General features: G+C 41.2%; 1 long non-coding RNA gene across 2 annotated transcripts in view; it reads right to left on the bottom strand.

The window, feature by feature from the left end:
- LOC117363487 overlaps positions 1 to 19,331 on the bottom strand; it is a 180,484-nt gene that overhangs the window by 38,146 nt on the left and 123,007 nt on the right. For both annotated transcript variants that reach the window (XR_004540072.1, XR_004540071.1), the window contains one exon: positions 8,494 to 8,644. This is a non-coding gene — a long non-coding RNA (uncharacterized LOC117363487). The remainder of the gene's footprint in view (positions 1 to 8,493; positions 8,645 to 19,331) is intronic.

The raw sequence follows: 19,331 nt of genomic DNA, 5'->3' as shown, positions 1-19,331 counted from the left end.
AGAGAGCCCTCAAAATTAAGTCTGTGGTAAAAAGGCAACTGGCTCTTCGGGTCATAGAGCCGGTCCTGGCCATAAACTTGGGCTCATATACTTCATCATGCCAGAGAAAGGCTCAGATGACTGCAAACCGATGCTAAACCTCATGTCTGTCAATGCAACTCTTAAGATACCACGCGTGGAGACCGTTTGGTCAGTCATAGAGGCAGTGGATCGGGAGGGGGGGGGGAATTACTTGCCTCCCTCAATCTGGTGGAGGCCTATCTTCACATTCCCATTTTCCCGACCCACAGGAAGAATCTCTTCATAAAGGCAGTTAATAAATCCAATAAATAAATATTCTGAAAGTGTCACTCTGCTCACCTCCATTGGCTCCCTATCCATTTACACATACAGTACAGTTCAAACTCCTTTAAATGACTTACTACTACTATCATTTCTATAGCACTGTTAGATATATGCAGCGCTATACATTAGAACATTCAAGACAAGGTCCCTGCTCAAAAGAGCTTCCAATCTAATCAACAGAAAAACATTACAAATAAGGGGTTGGAGAGTTCATCAGGTATGAATGCCCTACAGTGAGTGGGGGGTAAGGAGTTAAAAGCAACTTTGAAGAAGTGGGCCTTGAGCCTGGATTTGAATATGGCCAGGGACGGAGCCCGACAGCGATTCAGGGAGTCTGTTCTAGGCATATGGCATAGCAAGAGAGAAAGAACAGAGTCTAGAGATGGCGTTAAGGAGGACAGAAAGCAATGGAAGTAAGGAGGATAGATAGAGACATCTGGGCTTTACTTCTACTGAAAGCAATGGAAGTAAAACCCGGATGTCTCAATCTGTCCTCCTTTTTCTGGAGCCATATGGTCTGTTGACCTTTTTTGGTTCAAATCCCACACTCACGTTGACTTCATCCATTTCAAATTTGTCCTGACCTACCAGTCTGCTCTTTCACTTGCTAAACAAGATTTCTTCACCTATCTGGCTGACTTTCTTGGCTCCAATCCTCACCGTATCTTTGCTACACTAACACCTCTACTCAAAGTACCCTAACCCCAGACCCCTCCATCACTTTCCCCTAATCTATGGCTGACCACTTCTATGACAAGGTTCACAAAATCAACCCTGAGTTCTCAAGTAAGCCACCCCCACCTCTCTCTTCTCTGCTTTTTCTTCCTTTCCCAAAATCACTGAAGATGAAATTGCACACTTTCATTCCTTCCATAAACTTACCACCTTCTCTACTGATCCATTTCCCACCCATCTATTGAACACTGTCTTTCCTACTATTATCCCTTCCATCTATCACATTATCAATCTATGACTTTCCATGGCAACTGTCCCGGATGTCTTCAAACATGCCATAATTACACCTCCTCAAAAAATCATCACTAGACCTTACCTGCCCTTCCAACTATCACCCTATCTTCCTCCTCCATTTCTTATCTAAGCTGCTCAAACGTGCTGTCCACCGCCATTGCCTTGACTTCTTGTCAACCCTAACTGTTCTTGATCCACTCCAATCAGGCTTTCATCCCTTACACTCCACAGAAACTGTCCTTTCCAAAGTTTCCAATGACCTGTCCCTGGCCAGATCCAAGGCCTCTATTCTGTCCTCAACCTTCTTGATCTATTCACTACTTTTGACACTGTAGACCACCACCTTCTCCTTGATACACTGTCCTCCCTTGGATTTCAGGGCTCTGTTCTCTCTTGTTTCTACTCTTCTCTCTCACACCACGTCTTTAGTGTATACACTGGTGGATCCTCCTCCACTCCTATCCTGCTATCAGTTGGGATACCTCGGGGCTCTGTTCTGGGACCCCTTCTCTTCTCCATCTATACTCATTCCCTTTGCACTTTGAGTTCTTTCTATGGTTTTCAATACCATGTCTATGCTGATTACTCTCAAATCTACAACTCCACACCAGAAATCTCTACAGGTATCCAGGCCCATGTCTCAGCCTCTCTATCCAACATTGCTTCCTAGATGTCCTACCACCACTTAAATACTGAGATACTTATCCTTCCTCCAGACCTAAACCAACCCCTGCCCTCTCCCACTATTCCAGTGGATGATGCTCTCATCCTCCCTATCTCGTCCGCTTGCAACCTCGGGGTCATCTTTGACTCCTCTCTCTCTTTCTCTGCACAAATCCAGCAGACCGGCAAAACCTGTCACTTCTTTCTCTATATTATCACCAAAATCTGACCTTTCCTATCGAAGCATGCCACCAAATCCCTTATCCATGCCCTTATCACCACTCACCTCTACTGCAACTCGCTTCTCACAGTTCTTCCTCGTAACCACCTCTCTTCCCTGCAATCCGTCCCAAAATTCTGCTGCACTACTCATTGGGAACTCCATTCATTGGGTAAGTCTCTGTTATCAGTATCCTTCCCACTAGGTGCATTCACTCTGCAGCTCCTCAGTATCTCTCCTTATACTTCTCTCCAGGAACTCCTTATCTGTACCCTTTTCCTCTATTGCCAACTCCAGGCTCCATTCCTTCTGTCTTGCTGCACCATATACCTGGAACAGACTGCCCGAGTCAGTACATCAAACTCCATTTCTGGAAGTATTCAAATCTAGATTAAAAGCCCACTTTTTCAAGGCTGCCTTTAACTCCTGACTCTTACGCACTTGTAAAGTATCCATGTCTGTTTTATCATTCCTTCTGTGAGTAATCCCCTTACCCCTATCTGTCTTGTTTGTCTATGTTAATTAGACTGTAAGATCTATCAAGCAGGGATTGCTTCTTATGTGTTGTACTTCTGGTAGTGCTATAGAAAATATTAATATTAGTGGGTTGTTTGGTTTTGTGGTGGGGGGGAGGGTTATTGGAAGTTCAATGTTTTACAAGAGCAGGGAACTCCACCTTTTAAAGCTGCCTTTCCTTGTACTCTAACTGTTCTTAGTTTCATTGCTAAATACTCAGGAATTCCCTTTCCCATAAAAATGCATTGGGCCATTCTTTGGGGGAAGGGCATATAATATCTCTGTAACTCCCCAACCCCTTGATCTGATCTGGTCTATTTTCATATTTGAACTCACCCACCCCAATTTTCAGACCTGGGAGATCACCGGCAATCTTACGCGATCTGTGGCAAACCTGGAAATTCAATACTGGTGCCATATCTGGTGATCAGCAATGAATTTCCTGTTTAGATTTGGCTGACTGAGACATAGCTGGCTAACAGCACCTAGCTGGCTAAATCTCAAAAGCCAAAGAGACAACCCTTTTAAGTGACTATCTGGCCTTTAGCCCGTGAGCTACCGAATCTGGTACTGGTAGCTGTTAAACCGACATCTTCTGCCAACCCCCTTGCTGTAAACGATCTTGGCGCACGCAGGTAAACAATTGTCAAGCCTGATATTCCCTGTCCATCTAATGAAAGTGACAGTGCCGTCGTTCAGTATAGCACCAGAGACAGTGACCGCACTTTCTGAATAACCACTGCCTTGCATCTGTCCAGTTACACCCTTCTGTTTTTTTCCTTTTTTATTCTCTTTCCTATACTAATTTGTAGTTCCTCCCCCTATTTCCCTCTCGTGGAAAGTATGTCTGTGATTTACCCCCCAAAATTATTTGTCCGTCCCGTCGTGTCCCCCCCCCCCTCCATTTTTTAAATTGTTCATCGCTTTGTAATCTATGAAAAAGCGATTTTATCAAATCCCAAACTTGAATATTAGCGGTGGCTGCCTATGTCATGTGACAGCCAGTCACTGGCCAATCTGATAAACAAAATATTCAGTGGTAGATAACCATCTCCCACTGAATATTGCGGGATAGCCAGCTATGTGCTATTTAGCTAACTGGGAGCTGAATATGGGCTGAATATGGGCCTCGTGTCTTTTCACTGGTTTTTCCCTCTTGCCAAGTTTCATCTTGTGTCTGAATTCAAAAGGGCCTGGGATAGGCACATGGGATCTCTCGGAGAGAGAAAGAGATAATGGTTACTGCGGATGGGCAGACTAGATGGGCCATTTAGCCTTTATCTGCCATCATGTTTCTATGTTTCATCCTATTCTAATCAATTTTGAGAGTTATTTTGTTCCTAGACATACAGATGGATGGATAGACATTCTTAACACCTTGTATAATTCTTTTCAACTGGAAAGAATAAAAATGCCAATTCTTTAGTACAACAGAAAGCAAAATGTATTTGAAAAGATGTTGCAATCAATCTGCATTAAAACAGCAAGGCAAATTCCAAATGCCTTTATGCTTATTATTTTATAAACTGTGCCGAAAAATATCTTTGTCATTGCATACACAGTAATGTAAAAATAAGCAGTCAATGTCATTGGAATGTGAAGATGAATCAGAAATGTACTGAACCACCAGCAGTGAAGATTACTGAATTAATGATTTGAGAAAATGGAAAACAAGACATTGCAATAGCAAGAAATAACGTAAATCGTGTTGTCAATAATTTTACAGTTCAGCAGCTTATAACATGAACATCTTTTTCATGAAAATGAATTTAGAGTCCCTTCTTAAACTGTCAGTTCATGAGGCAGAAGTTTGATAGTTGTGTTTTGACATCAATGGGCTAAAATAACTTATATGCACTCAATTTTTTTTTTTTAGGGTGGTACATGGACAAATCTGTCGCAACTGTTTATTAGTTTTATAACGTGATACAGAAAATGCATAAAATGTAATACAATAAAATCCATAAAAGCACTTCCATTCTACATATGAAACATTAAGTCCCTTCCCTCCCTCCCAACTCCACCCTCTCATTTTTACTCTGGATATGCTTTTGGAATTTCAAAGTTGACAGGATCATATAAACCTTATTTAAAGATCTTTTATGTAAAGTTCCAATGGTCCCCAAATCTCTTTAATTTTCCTGGAATCACCTAGTTCCCATGCTAATATTTTCGCATATTGATAGCACAAACAAACCACCTCTTCTACAAAGTCGTGCTAACAGCTGCCGCATGGTAACGACCCCAAAACCCATAGAGATTTAAAGGGCTTTGGGGCTGTTGCTACGTAGCTTTGTAGAAGAGAGTGAAAGAGTCTCCCACCTGAAAGGTAAATTTAATCGATCCCATTGTTTGCAATTCCTCATAATCATTTGTAAAGCAACTCCAGTCATAATAAGGAGAAGCTGCTCCTTATGTTTTTTAAGTGGACTCTTATTCATGACTGAGGTTCCAAATGGTATATTTTTATAAGATAATGAAGGGCACCTCAAGAATAGAAATTATCTTATTCCATATTGACTTCCAGAAAGTTATTATTAAGGGATATTGAAATAGAAGGTGATCTAAGGTACCCAAACCTCCAAATGACAATGCCAGCACCTGTTAGCCTGCGTTTTATCAATTTTTTGCAATTTCAGTAGGGTCCAGTGAATTCTGTACAATAAAAAATACAAAGATTGTCTCATGGAAGCTGAGGCTGTGCACTACACTCTGTTTCCAAAGTTGAGGCCATTGAGCTGCTGAGATATTATAATTTATCTCTAAGCTCCAAATGTCACATAATCCTGTTTTGGGTTTTTGAGGTAAATATTGACGTATAACTTTGTACCATGTAGAGCCATGGTGCCCTTGAAAATTTACTTGGAAGCATAAAAATGGCAAGGTATGCTGTTCTACTAGTGTTCGCCATTGGGGAAATCCCTTTTGGATTACTTGTTTTACCTGTAACCATTTGAGTGATTGTGTTTTTGCTAACCCAAAAGAAACATTGTAAATAGGAGAAAGATGCCAGATCACCTTGATAACATACATCTTCTATTGTTCTTATACCAACCTTAATCCATTCTTACCAGAAGATTTTTGATTTTGCTATTACAATCTTTTAGTTTAACCAAAGTTATTGACACTTTGGCTTATTCACCAGTATTGGTAATTTAACATCCAGGAACCTTAGGGTCTTCCAAGTTGAGTGAAAAATTTTATTACCTTTATAAATTTTGGGGAGCTTAATGCTCAGTAAATATTTTAAGCAGAGTGGGGCCATAAGCTGATTTTCAAGAATGAGCCAATCAGGAAGGTTCTCCATGAGTTCTGGAAGAATCCAGAACTGGAAGACATTCCCTGTCTTAAAATGTAAGCTTGATGATATATATAAAAGTCTGGAAAATTAATTCCACCAATGGACTGAGATTTTTGTAAAGATGATAGGGCAATTCTGGGTGTTTTACCTGACCATAAAAATTTTGTAAGTATTCTATTAATTTTTTAATACAAGGATGTCTGAAATATATTGGAATCATGCTCATTTGATAACAAATTACTGGGGCTATCATCATTTTAACCATTTGCACTCTCCCCCACCATGAAAGATGTAGTGGGTTCCATCATTCACACATCTCCTTAACTATTCCCATTAAATGTTTTTCATTAACAAGCATGGTTTCTTCCAAAGTCTGTTGAATTATAATTCCTAGGTATTTGAGTCCATCTTCCTTCCAAAGGAAAGGAAATGGATCAATCATAACTTATCACAATAAACGTTCAATGAGAAAACTTCATTCTTACTCCACTTGATTTTGTAAACGGATAGCTTCCTGAAATTTTTTTGATCAACTGCAATAAAGCTGGAATTGATAGATCGGGATTGGTTAGATGCAGTAAGATGTCGTCAGCATATGCCAAAATCTTATAACTCCGATTTGCATATGGGATTCCCTATATCTCCTCTGCTTGATGAATTGCCAACAATAACAGTTCTAGAACTATATGAAAAAGTAGTGGAGATAAAGGGCAACCTTGTCGTACCCCTCTTTCAAGGGGAAACTTTTCCGTAAATGTATTATTAATATAAAGCCTAGCAGAAGGGAGACTATAAAGGGTTTTAATCATCTGAATAAAACTAGAACCAATCCCGAACCAACTCATGGTTTGACATATGAAGGACCACTCTACCCTATCAAAAGCCTTCTCACTATCCAAGGATACTGAGAAGGCTGGGACTTCTAAGGTTTTTGCCAGGATAAACATGTGAAGGGCTAACCTAGAGTTATTAGAGGAATATCTGTGAGCGACGAAACCCGTTTGATGCATTCCAGTGATATAAGCGAGGGCCTTTGTCAATCTCAATGCCAAGAGTTTAGCTAATATCTTATTATCCACGTTAATTAAGAAAATTGGCCTGTAATTGACAACCAACATATGATCTTTGTTTGGTTTTGGGAGCACAATCGTCATTGCTTCCGCCATAGTACCTGACATCTATCCCTTAGCTAATTGGGTTTGATATACTTGGAAAAGATGTGGTAATAAAATTGTTTGAAACGATTTGATAAACTACACAGTATGCCCATTATTACCAGGAGCAGACCCCATCCTTAAAAGACTTCAATGCTTTTTGTAATTCAAGAACCGATATAGGAGCATCAAGAGAATCTTTTATATGATCTGGAATTTTAGGACCTAGAATAGTATGCAAACATTTTCCTGTGTTAAGTGTCTCTCCATAACCTGTATCAGAAGAGTACAATTTTTTAATAATATATTAAGAATTGAGACAAGATATCTGGTTGTTGCGTATATACATTGCCCTACTCATCTTTGATAGCCGTAATCTTTTCTTTTTTTAGCCCTAAGATAATTTGCAAAAACTCTTCCCACTTTGTTAGATTTCCCATGATAAACACCTTGCTGAAAAAACAGTTCTTTTTTTTGGCAATTTTACAGCTGATAACATTATATTTGTATTTAGCAGACATCAGCTCATTTAAGGTTACTGAGTTCCAATGCAAAGTCAGTTTTAGTTCAAGCATAGAAATAACATCTAATTTAGCAAGTTCAAGCCTCATTAATTTATGTACATGAGAATAGGGAATGATCTGACCTCTTAAAGTTGCCTTAAAAATATTCCAAAGGACTGCATAAGATATCTGGTCAGATGAATTAATTTGGGGAAGAACTCAGAAATTCTTAATTGCATCTCATCAAGAAATTTTGAATCCGCAAGAGCTTATCAAATTGTAATTTAATCCAAATACCTGCATTATCAGTAATTCTCTGGGAGGCAGTACATTTTGCAAAGTCCGGCAGTAAAAAGATTTTGCTTTCTTGCCATTTTAGTATTTTCATTTGTCTCACCGTAGAGAGGAACTACATAGTTTGCTGATAGCGCAGACGTTTAAAGATAAGTGTTCAAGGACCTGTTTGCTTATTAGATGAATGATTTGGGCTACAATGAGCTCTTTCCACTTCCAATGGGAAAGTAAACTTAAGTGAAAGGATTTTTGGTATAAATTCTTCTATAAAGTGAGTGGGATTTGATCCCTCCACACCTTCTGGCAGACCTATCAGATGGATGTTATTCTTCCTGCTGTGATTATTTGCATCCTCCAAATCCTTTATTAAGCAAGATAAAACTTTCCAGTCTGTGTGGCATTTATTCAAATCCTCCTCAACTTCAGAGGCTCACTGTTCCAGCTGGTCAGTTCATGTACAGCACACTGACAGTTTCTATGAAAGGTTTAAAACCTCCACCTGAATAGATGTAAGTTTTTCAGTATTACCTTATATCAGATCCTGTATTTTCTTTAACTCTGCCATAATTGGATCATTTATTTCCTCAGATTCTTGTGGATTGTAGATGAAGTTAGGGGATCCGGTTTATATCTTTTCGTTCCTCCTGAGGCAAAGGCAGTTTCCAATTTTGATTGTTTCCTAAAACCCATCAGCAGTGGTTGATACAATTTTAAAGATGAAAAAATAAAATTAAAAATGGTTTATAGTATTATGAAAGTACAGGGAAGGAAGAGCAACAGATCACATGTCCATTTCTTGGGCAGCCAAGCTCTGCCCCCCAACTTATGTGCACTCTAATTTTATTAACACATGCTATTTTATCACAGGTTCCATTTTTCTATGGGACCTAGGTAGTAATAGTACATTTTAATGAAGTTTATAAGTACAGAATCAATTTGAAATCCCAGCTTACAAACCACCTGAAGCACTGGAAGTTTAACCACACATCTGCATCTACTTCAGGTTATGAGTTAGCATTAATTCATAGCAGTTTTATTCATAGCATAATTCAGGTATGGGGAAGTGCCTAGGCAAAGCCTAGTTCTCCTTAAGAGCACTAGGTTACTTTAAGGCAAGGGGTCTCAATGTCCCTCCTTGAGGGACGCAATCCAGTCGGGTTTTCAGGATTTCCCCAATGAATATGCATGAGATCTATGTGCATGCACTGCTTTCAATGCATATTCATTGGGAAATCCTGAAAACCCGACTGGATTGTGGCCCTCAAGGACCTTGGATTGTGGCCTTTTAAGAACGACTTAGTTTTTAGAAAAATCCTTTAATATTACTTCCCCAAACTTATTTTTTTACCTTCTCTTTTCTCTTTAATAATTGGAGTTCCTACCCCTTCTTTCCTCTTGTTCCTGTTCATCTTTGTCCTTGAATTGTTCTTTTCCCTTGGTCTGTTTTAGATTAAATTATACTTTTACTGGTATATTATTATGACATGTTTGTACACCGCCTAGAAGTCTCGAGTAGACGGTATAGTAAATTTTAAATAAACTTGAAACTTGAAGGAGGGACTTTGAGATCCCTGCTTTAAGGGTATGTTAGTTAAACTGCTGAGGCCTGGATGCACTAAACTCACCATGCGTCTAATGATCATCACTAAACCAGTTGAACCAGTTTAGTGTTGATGTAATTTAACTGACCGATGTACACAACGGCTCACCGCAGCCTCCAACTCTGCCATGTAAATGATCTTATTAGTATTAAAATTAGGTCATTAATATTAAAACAAGCACTTCAGTCAATGCCTTAACATTACTAAGGCTTGCATTAAATCTAACAATGGCTACTAATGACCTGAAATTACCGACCTGGTCCAGACCATTCAGTAACTGTGTTACCAATAGGTCTGCCTTATTGCCCCAAAATAAAAGAGAGGCAGGAGGGATGCCTACTCCCTCCTACCTCAGAAACCCAGACCCCCCCAAGCTCCCAAATTTCCCCGTGAAGATCACTGCCACCTGACACGCCCTCCCCCCACACACTTTCCTGAACTCCTCCCCGAGAAGATTGTAGCCCCCTATGCTCCCGAACACCCTCCCCTCCCACAAAGATCATCAGCTGGAGGGGTGCCCACCCCCTTCTGCCTTGGCCACCCGGACCACCCCCACATCTCTGACTGCTCAAAACCTGGATCCCCCAAACACACCACCATCCCCCCCCACTCTCACGACACCAAGACTTCCCCTTCTTACCCCTCCCTCAACCCACAAAATCCCCTAGAGAAGGTCCTGGTGGGCTAGGGGAAGTCAGGTCAGAACCTCCCCCCAGCTCAAGCATACACACCCAAATGCCCCCCTCGTACCTTGTAGAAATCTGGCAAGAGGGACGCCCACTCCCTCCTGCTGGCAGGTCCGCCTCTTCAAAATGGCGGGCCTTCCCCTTCCTGGTGTATCATTTGTGTATCAAAATTTTCACATCATCAATTTCAACATTTTGTGGCCACTTAACATCCTCATCATTTCCAGTCAAGTTTCAAGTTTTATTCGGATTTTATATACCGCCTTCAAGGTTATCTAAGCGGTTTTACAAGCAGGTACTCAAACATTTTCCCTATCTGTCCCAGTGGGCTCACAATCTATCTAACGTACCTGGGGCTATGGAGGATTAAGTGACTTGCCCAGGGTCACAAGGAGCAGCACGGGGTTTGAACCCACAACCCCAGGGTGCTGAGGCTGTAGCTTCAACCACTACGCTACACATATCAGTCTTGCTAAGATTTAACACCAACTTAAAAATGTCAGCTTGTAAACACCTGTATAATTTTGGCTGTAGTTCAGTTTCCTAATCATCCATCAGGAAGAATTGGATATCGTCTGCAAAAAAACGATAACTCACATGCAAATTTTGGAATACCTTCCCCAGTGTGTCAATGTCCACGCATGCGCAGACTTGGTCCTGAGTTTGGGGAGATTCATGAGGGCGTGAGGGGCAGAACAGAGCAGAGCTGGGGGTGAAATGGGGCAGGATAAGGTGTCCTCTTTTTTCATAGAGGAAATCTGGCAACCCTACCCTAAGTACCACAGTTAAATTGTGAGCCTGCTGGAACAGATAAGGAATATACTGTACTTAAGAGTACCTGATTACTATTCAAAGTATTGTAAACCACTTTTGGGTGAATCTCTTCATGTAAAGGCGGTTAAATAAATAAGGATGCACAAAAGTCAGTCCTATCTTTACCAACTATGAACTGCCGCATAAATTGCTGAATTAGCCAGCTCTGCAAACCCAGAAATGTAATGCCAAAGTCCAGCCATATCCCAGCATTGAATTTCCAGGTTTAACACCAGTGGCCGTTACCAAAATGCTGATCGCTGCAGGCTGAATATCGGGCTCATGGTGTTTTAAGAACCAGATTACTTTTCTGCTGGTTAATTTTGTCATCTCCACAGGTCCCCCCCTCCCCCATGAATGAAAAAGAAAGTTAGCTCAAGCCCTTTTTCTCCAAGTAATTTGTCAAAGTACCTCATACCAGTGGCATAGCTATAGGTGGGCTCAGGCCCACCCAGTGACAGCACCATATTGCCCTCTCCTCTTCTCAACTCTGTGGCCTCCCAGCATCTGATATCCTATCTCTGAACACCTGTCCCTCTGTGGTGTACCTTATAGGTGTTTTTGCTGCCGGTGCTGGCCTCCCAGGCTTCCCTCTGCCACATCCCACCAGACAGGAAGCAGGAAGTGACATCAATGAGGGCAGGATGTGGCAAAGGGAAGCCAGGGGGTCTGGCTCCATCAACAAAACTTAATCGCTGTGGAGCCAGGGATCCTTGTAAAGTACACTGGGGGGGGAGGGGAGACAGGGTTCAGAGATAGGAGGGCAGATGGCAGGAGGCCGCTGAGAGAGGAGAGATGCTGGATTTGGGGTAGGTGTAAAAACCCATATTTCTTTTTCATATCTCTGGAGGGGAGGGAGGGCCCATCCAAAATACTGAGTCTGGCTATACCACTGCTTCATAAATTAAGTCTTACTCTTTCTTTCAGGTGCCTCCTACCGTACTAGAAAGTTGCAATCACCTTGGCCTTGCATCCCTATAATAAATTTTTGAGCCAGTTATAAGGGCAGCAAGCAAACTCTCTCTGCAAAGCCTCATATCCTTAATTTCTCTAATGCTCAAATATGTTGAATTTTATGTGTGCCTCTGAAAGGGAGAAGCTGGAGTTCCACGGTTGCAATTTGCTGTTAAATGCTGCTCACTAGAAGATTTATTGCTGACATACCTCAGATGAAAGGCTCAGACTTCTTTTTATTGGTCAGCTCTTTGGAGATCCTGGAATCTCTTCCAAAGATCTGAAGTTTGGGTCTCAAAACCAAAGTATTTGAATCAAACCCAAAGTTCCCAGGTTCTTCAACTGATATAATTACTCACCTTGGCAACATTTGCAAAACAAAGGCAGGCCTTTAAGTAGAGAACAGGTGATGACGATTTAAGGAACTTGCAGACAGAAATGAAGAGGGAAACTTTGAGAAGCCAGTTCCTACAAGCAGTGTGACAATGCAGAAGCAAGTGCCTATTCTCCTGTACTGTGTAAGATGAAAAGCCACCAAAAATACGTATTTCTCAATGGTGAAAGCAAAAATAAAAGGATTCAGACAAAAGAAAAACTGTCCAATATTCAAAGTGACTAGTATGTTTAGGAGGTAAATCTATAATGCAGTGTCTCAAACTTTTTTAGCTCTGACACACTAAATGGAGCAAATGTTTTTTTGCGGCACATTATAATTGAAATTATAAAATTGCAAAACCCCCCAAAAAATTAAATTTGAGAGCTATTTATTTAAAGTTCTTTAAGCTATGTATGAGTAATTTTAACAACAGTGAAACTAAAGCAGATAGAATAGAATTGCTTATCAATGCAATGGATGTGCTTTTTTTGAGTGCAAATTAACCCAAAATGCAGCCCAATAGTCGACAAGCAAACACACATTTCATCATCCACCATCTGCAATTGTTCTTTTTTTTTTTCAATTTAATTTCTATCAGAGCTGAAAATCCAATTTCGGAAAGATAAGACGATCCAAACAGTAACAATGCCTTGATTGCTTTGTTGCTCAAGTTAGGGTAACTACTACATAAAAAATAAAAATAAAATTACATGCCATTAGTTTTCAAGAACCAATCACGTCAAAGAACGCTGCTTGTCTGGGCAGTTGTATCCTTACATACACAAATGCTCATAACATTGACAGACTCTTGCATATGCGACGTACATACCATTTATTCTAGTATATACTTATGAAGAAAATCTGAGCATACTACCCGGATTCTTGCCCACACTCTCATAACCTCACACTTAAATTACTACAATCTACTTCTAACTGGTCTTCCACAGTGCTCCCCCCTCTCCCCCTTGTAATCTGTACAAAACTCTGCTGCACGACTCAGTTTGAGACCACTGCCCTACAACCATAACAAAACAACTACAAACTATCCAAAACACAGCACTAAGACTCATCTACTCATTAAAGAAACATGATCACATTACAGAAGCATATCTCCAATCGCACTGGCTTCCAATCCCAGCAAGAATACAATTTAAATTCTACTACCTACTATTTAAGACTTTATACGGAGACAGTCCAAACTACCTGAATAACCGCCTCATCCACAACACCACAACCAGACATAGGAAAACTCACACCCCATTCTCATACCCCCCCAATTAAGGAGGTCAAATGGAAAAACTATATGATGGCCTCCTGGCCACTCAAGCAGCCAAACTAGACAACCAAATCGCCAATCTACTGACGGCATCCCTCGACTACAAGACTTTTAGAAAATAAATAAAGACCATACTCTTCAAGAAAACTCTGAAAAAAAGAAATACCGCAAGTTTCAAACTCCACCTCTCACTAAAGCCAACTACCTCAAACGAATAACCTTACCCATTTCTTACTCTTTTTGAAAATGACCAATTTTTTTTTTTTTTTGTAAGTTCTTGTTATAATACATCTTGGATAATTCTTTTGTAATCCGCCTTTAACTGCAAGGTAATGGCGGAATAGAAATCCCTAATATAATGTAATGTAATGTAATCTTCTGCCAACCTCGCTACACCTCTCTCCTTAAATCACTTCACTGGCTCCTTATCCGCCTTTGCATACAGTTCAAGCTCCTACTGCTGATCTACAAGTGTGTTCGTTCTGCTGCCTCTCAATCTCTCCTCATATACCTCCCAGAGAACTCCATTCTTCAGATCAGTTGCTCTTAGCTGTACCCTTCTCCTCCACTGCCAATTCCAGACTTCATTCCTTTCATCTAGCTGCCCCCTATGCCTGGAATAAATTACCTGAGTTTGTCATCCAAGTCCCTTCCCTTACCTTGTTTAAAAGCAGACTGAAAATCCACCTTTTTTTATATAGCCTTCAATCCATAACCCTATTCCCCACTGCCCACCAACCCAGCCAGCAGATTTACCTTCCTCTTAACTGCATCCATGACAACCTGTTTGTTTGTCTGTTTAGATTGTAAGCTCTTTCGAGCAGAGACTGTCTGGTAGCACTATAGAAATAATTAATAGTAGTAGTAGTTTTATATATAAAGTAAAATTCTGGAATCTCTTGTGGCACATGCAGAATCTCTTCAGTGCACACCACTGTGCCATGGCAGACAGTTTGAGAGACACTGCTATAAGGGGCCGTGTAAATTTAGGCTGTAAGCATGCAAACAAATGTCAATATTCTAGGCATTCACACATGCATGTGAGCACACACACATAAGTAACAATATTCCTGCAAAGTGCTAGTCTGTAACATAGAAACATGATGGCAGATAAAGGTCAAATGGCCGATCCAGTCTGCCCATCCACAGTAACCATTATCTCTAAGAGATCCCACGTGCCTATCCTAGGCTTTCTTGAATTCTGACAGTCTCTGTCTCCATCACCTTTTCTGGGAGACTGTTCTAAGCATCTACCACCCTTTCTTAAAAAAAAAAAAAGTATTTCCTTAGATTACTCCTGAGCCTATCACCTCTTAACTTCATCCTATGCCCTCTCATTCCAGAGCTTTCTTTCAAATGAAAGAGACTCAACTCATGCGCATTTATATCACTTAGGTATTTAAACGTCTTTATCATATCTCCCCTCTCCCGCCTTTCCTCCAAAGTATTGAGATCTTTAAGTCTGTCCCCATACGCCTTATGACTAAGACCACGCACCATTTTAGTAGCCTTCCTCTGGACCAACTCCATTCTTATTATATCTTTTTGAAGGTGCAGTCTCCAGAATTGTACACAATATTCTAAATGAAGTCTCACCAAAGTCCTATACAGGGGCATCAATACCTCTTTTTTCCTACTGGCCATTCCTCTTTCTATGCACCTTAACATCCTTCTAGTTTCGCTATCACTTTTTCAATCTATTTGGCTACCTTAAGATCATCACATACAATCTCACCAAAGTCATGCTCTTCTGTCATGTACATAAGTTCCTCATCCCCTAAAATGTACAGTTTCCTCGGGTTTTGCAGCCCAAATGCATGAGCTTGCATTTCTTAGCATTAAATTTTAGCTGCCAAATTTCAGACCATTCACCAAGCTTCACCAGGTCTTTCTTCATGTTATTCACACCATCCGGGGTGTCTGCTCTATTGCCGATTTTGGTATCATCTACAACGGGGCAAATCTTACGTGACAGTTCTTCAGCAATATTGTTTATAAAAATGTTTAAAAAAACAGAACCTTGAGGCATACCATTGGTAATATACCTTTCCTCAGAGCAATTTCCATTGATCACTACCCTCTGTTGCCTTCCACTCAAGCAGTTCTGACCCAGCCTGTCACTCTGAGTCTCAAGGGCACTCAGTTTATTTATTAGACGTCTGTATGGAACACAGTCAAAGGCTTTGCTAAAATCTTAATAGACCACATCTAGCGCACATCCTCTATCCAATTCTCTGGTCATCCGGTCAAAAAAATTGATCAGATTTCTCTGACAAGATCTACCTCTAGTGAATCCATTTTGCCTCTGGTCATGTAATCCACAGGATTCCAGAAACTTCACCATTCTCTGTTTTAAAAGTGTCTACATGAATTTGCTTACCAAAGAACTCAGACTTGACCTGAATTCCCTACTTCTTCCTTACTTCCACTTTTGTACAGAGGGAATACATCCGCCCTTCTCTAGTCCTCCGGTACCATATTTTCGATAGTGTCTACTTTGCAGGTGAGTATTCATATGGGATACACACTTGTGTAATATATAGAGAGGAGTGTTTGCGATATGATGTCCAAATCTGAGTTTGGATATTTTGCGGAACATGCACAAAAATCCAAAAGTGAACATGACTGTTTCTGAAACAGAAAATGGCCATCTTTTTGATTCAAAAATGGCCATTTCTTAGATGTGCTCATCTATCTTTCTGAACCATTTAAAAAAAAAAAAAAAAAAAAAAAAAAGATATCCCCAAAAGAAAAACGCAAAAAACAACCCATTGGGATGTAGGAGGGGGCCGGCAGTTTTAGTAGACGGGCTACACAGACATCCCAGCAGAGCAATGGGGCACCTTACGTGAAGTGCAGTGAACTTCACAAAGAAAGGCCCAGGTACACATCTCACCACAACCCCCTTATAGTGTATGGTGAGTCCTCCAAAACCACTTAAAACCTACTGGACCCAACTATGCATCACACCAATAGCACTTATGTCTGCAGGTGTCACCTATATGTAGGTACAGTGGGATTTGGGTGGATTTTAGAAGACTCACATATTCCATTACAAATGTAGTTGTTAGTTTGGGATATGGGCCTTACTGTCCACAAGGCTACTCCAGGTACCTGCTTTCATCCCTCAAGTGGTTGTATGGTCAGTTTGGCCACCTTTTTGCCACTTATTCGTTGTTAAAACAGGTATAGCCCCAAAAATCCAAATTGTGCCCTGGACGATTTCTACAATGTTTGATTATTGCAGAAAAATATCCAAATCATAAGCCCGTCCTAGTCCAACCCAATTCATGCCTCCACCCTGCCCCCTTGAGATTTAGATGCACTGCAGACACGTACCATAGAAATCTGTCTACAAAATATTTCAAAAACAGCGAATTGGAAGGGTTCTGAAGAAAAAGATCCATTGGCCCCTCTATGTCACATTTTGGTCATTTTTCTTTTTTGAAAATGGGCCCCAGAATAGATTGTGTAATGTGTATATCTCTCCAGTCTAGGCGTGAGCATTTAAAACAGCTCCATGGCTGATACGTGTATTTGTACTTACATACCTATGCACATATATACCGGGTTAGACTAATATTCTACTAAAGTATGTGCCTGCATAACAGTTACAGCTACAACCTCAGCACCCTGAGGTTATGGGGTCAAACCCTGCACTGCTCCCCATGACCCTGGGCAAGTCATTTAATCCTCCAGTGCCCCAGGTACGTTAGATAGATTGTAAGCCCATCGGGACAGATAGGGAAAATGCTTGAAGTACCTGTATGTAAACAGCTTTGATCAGTGTGGTTGTATACCTACAAAAAGGCACTATACAGGTCCCAATCCCTTTCCCGAATAGATTCCCAAAGGGTGCGTCTTTATAGATTTACCCTACACACGGCAGCCACTACAAGTATTTTTAGTGACATTTTGTTGATATTGAAAATTCTTTCTAAACACTGGAACTTTGCAGATAATGCTGGGGCAGAGTAAAGGTGCTTCACTTAGATATATAGATAGCAGTGATATTCAGGGGGAAGTTATCAATGTGGGCTTCCATTTTGTTAGACTATTTTCCCACAAGTTGTGCTGTTTTAGCACAGAGCCTCATTGCATAAAAAGGGATCCTATGCTAAAATAGCATGATCTGTGGCAAATTAAGCCGTCTTAACAGTCGTTCACATTGATAACTTCTCCCCTCAGGGTCTATGGGGCTGATTCAGACTGTGGGAGTTAGCCGGACTGACTCCTATGGTCAGCGCTGAGCCCAGATATTCAATGGCGAGCCATTTCCAGTGATTGGCATTGAATATCTGGGGGGGGAGGGGGGTGGATGGTTTAATCACTAAAAAGTTAGCCAGCTAGGTAATATTCAGCACTAACTGGCTAACTTTTTAGTGGTTAAACATAGGCCACTGGTCTATCTTAGGCACTAAACTTAGCCAGCCAGCGCTTTAAACTTTGTGGATAGTCGGCTAAGGGCTAGATGCACTAAAATCCCGGATCATCTAACGATCGTCATTAAACCAGTTTGACTGGGTTTAGCAACCTATTAAATTTGCTGACCTTATGCTCAAAACGGTTCACTATGTGGTTTTCCGTTTAGTTGTATATTCTCTGATTCTGGCATACAAATGACGTCATTAATATTAGAAAAACAACCATCTGATCGATGGCCTAATTGCATGCCAGAATTGGATTGGTACCAGCAACCCAGAAAAACCAACAGGTCTAGAACTGTCAGTAACTTTGTTACCGACAGGTCTGTCTGTTATTTCATTTTTTTTTCTATGGGCACAGATGTTGTGCCCATATAAAAATACCATGCTGTGCCACTGACTATACCCTCCCCCCCCCACCAACGAATGGCCCCGGTATAAAAAAATTGGCAGGAGGATGCCCACTCCCTCCTGCTGCCGTGAACCTACCTCACACTGACCCTCCTGCAAGGACCCCCAAAACCAACCCCTCCCCTTCCTTAAAAAAAAAAAAAAATCAGCAGGAGGGATGCCCACTCCATCTTGCCACTGAATGCCCCCACCCCCCTGAACCTCCCTGTACCTCAAAAATAGATGACAGCAGGAGGGATGCCCAGTCCCTCCTGCTCGCAGGCCCACCACTCCAAAATGGTGGTCCTTCTCCTTCCCGATGCATGGGGAGGGGGGTCTAATACCCTGATTGGCTCAGATGCCTAAGGTCCCCTCCTCTGGTTGGGGGGGGGATATGGTGGAAGTTGTCAGAGCAGCGTGGATTGGTTTGCAGTGGCAGGAGGGAATGGGCAACCCTCCTACCAATTTTTTGGGAAGCAGAAGGGAGTTCATGGGGTCCTTTCCAAGGGGGTGGGGGTCAATGCAGGGGAAGTTTGTACATCTGTGTCATTTAAAAGAAAAAACCCCAACAGCTGAGTGGCAAAAGTCTGCTTTAGGGTTTCCCTTGCCACTCAGCTGTTAGGGCTTCTCCAAACCAGCTCTTCACATGTGTCAAAGTCGTTCTTACAGCTACTGATCAGAAGGTGTTTGGCAAACCTCCATATAATTGCTGTTCCAGAGTCAGTCAAAAAAAATCATCCAACAGCGAGTCACATGGTCTTAATGACCATGTTTTGTGTATCAAGCAGTGCTAATATTCAGCAGCCATCCTGCACTGAATATTAACGCTTAGCCAGCTTAGTGCTG

This window comes from Geotrypetes seraphini, chromosome 7 (assembly GCF_902459505.1).
Source record: "Geotrypetes seraphini chromosome 7, aGeoSer1.1, whole genome shotgun sequence".
NCBI classification, from domain to species: domain Eukaryota; kingdom Metazoa; phylum Chordata; class Amphibia; order Gymnophiona; family Dermophiidae; genus Geotrypetes; species Geotrypetes seraphini.
Note: the sequence above shows the minus strand (reverse complement) of the source record. Positions and strands in the feature narration are given on the sequence as shown.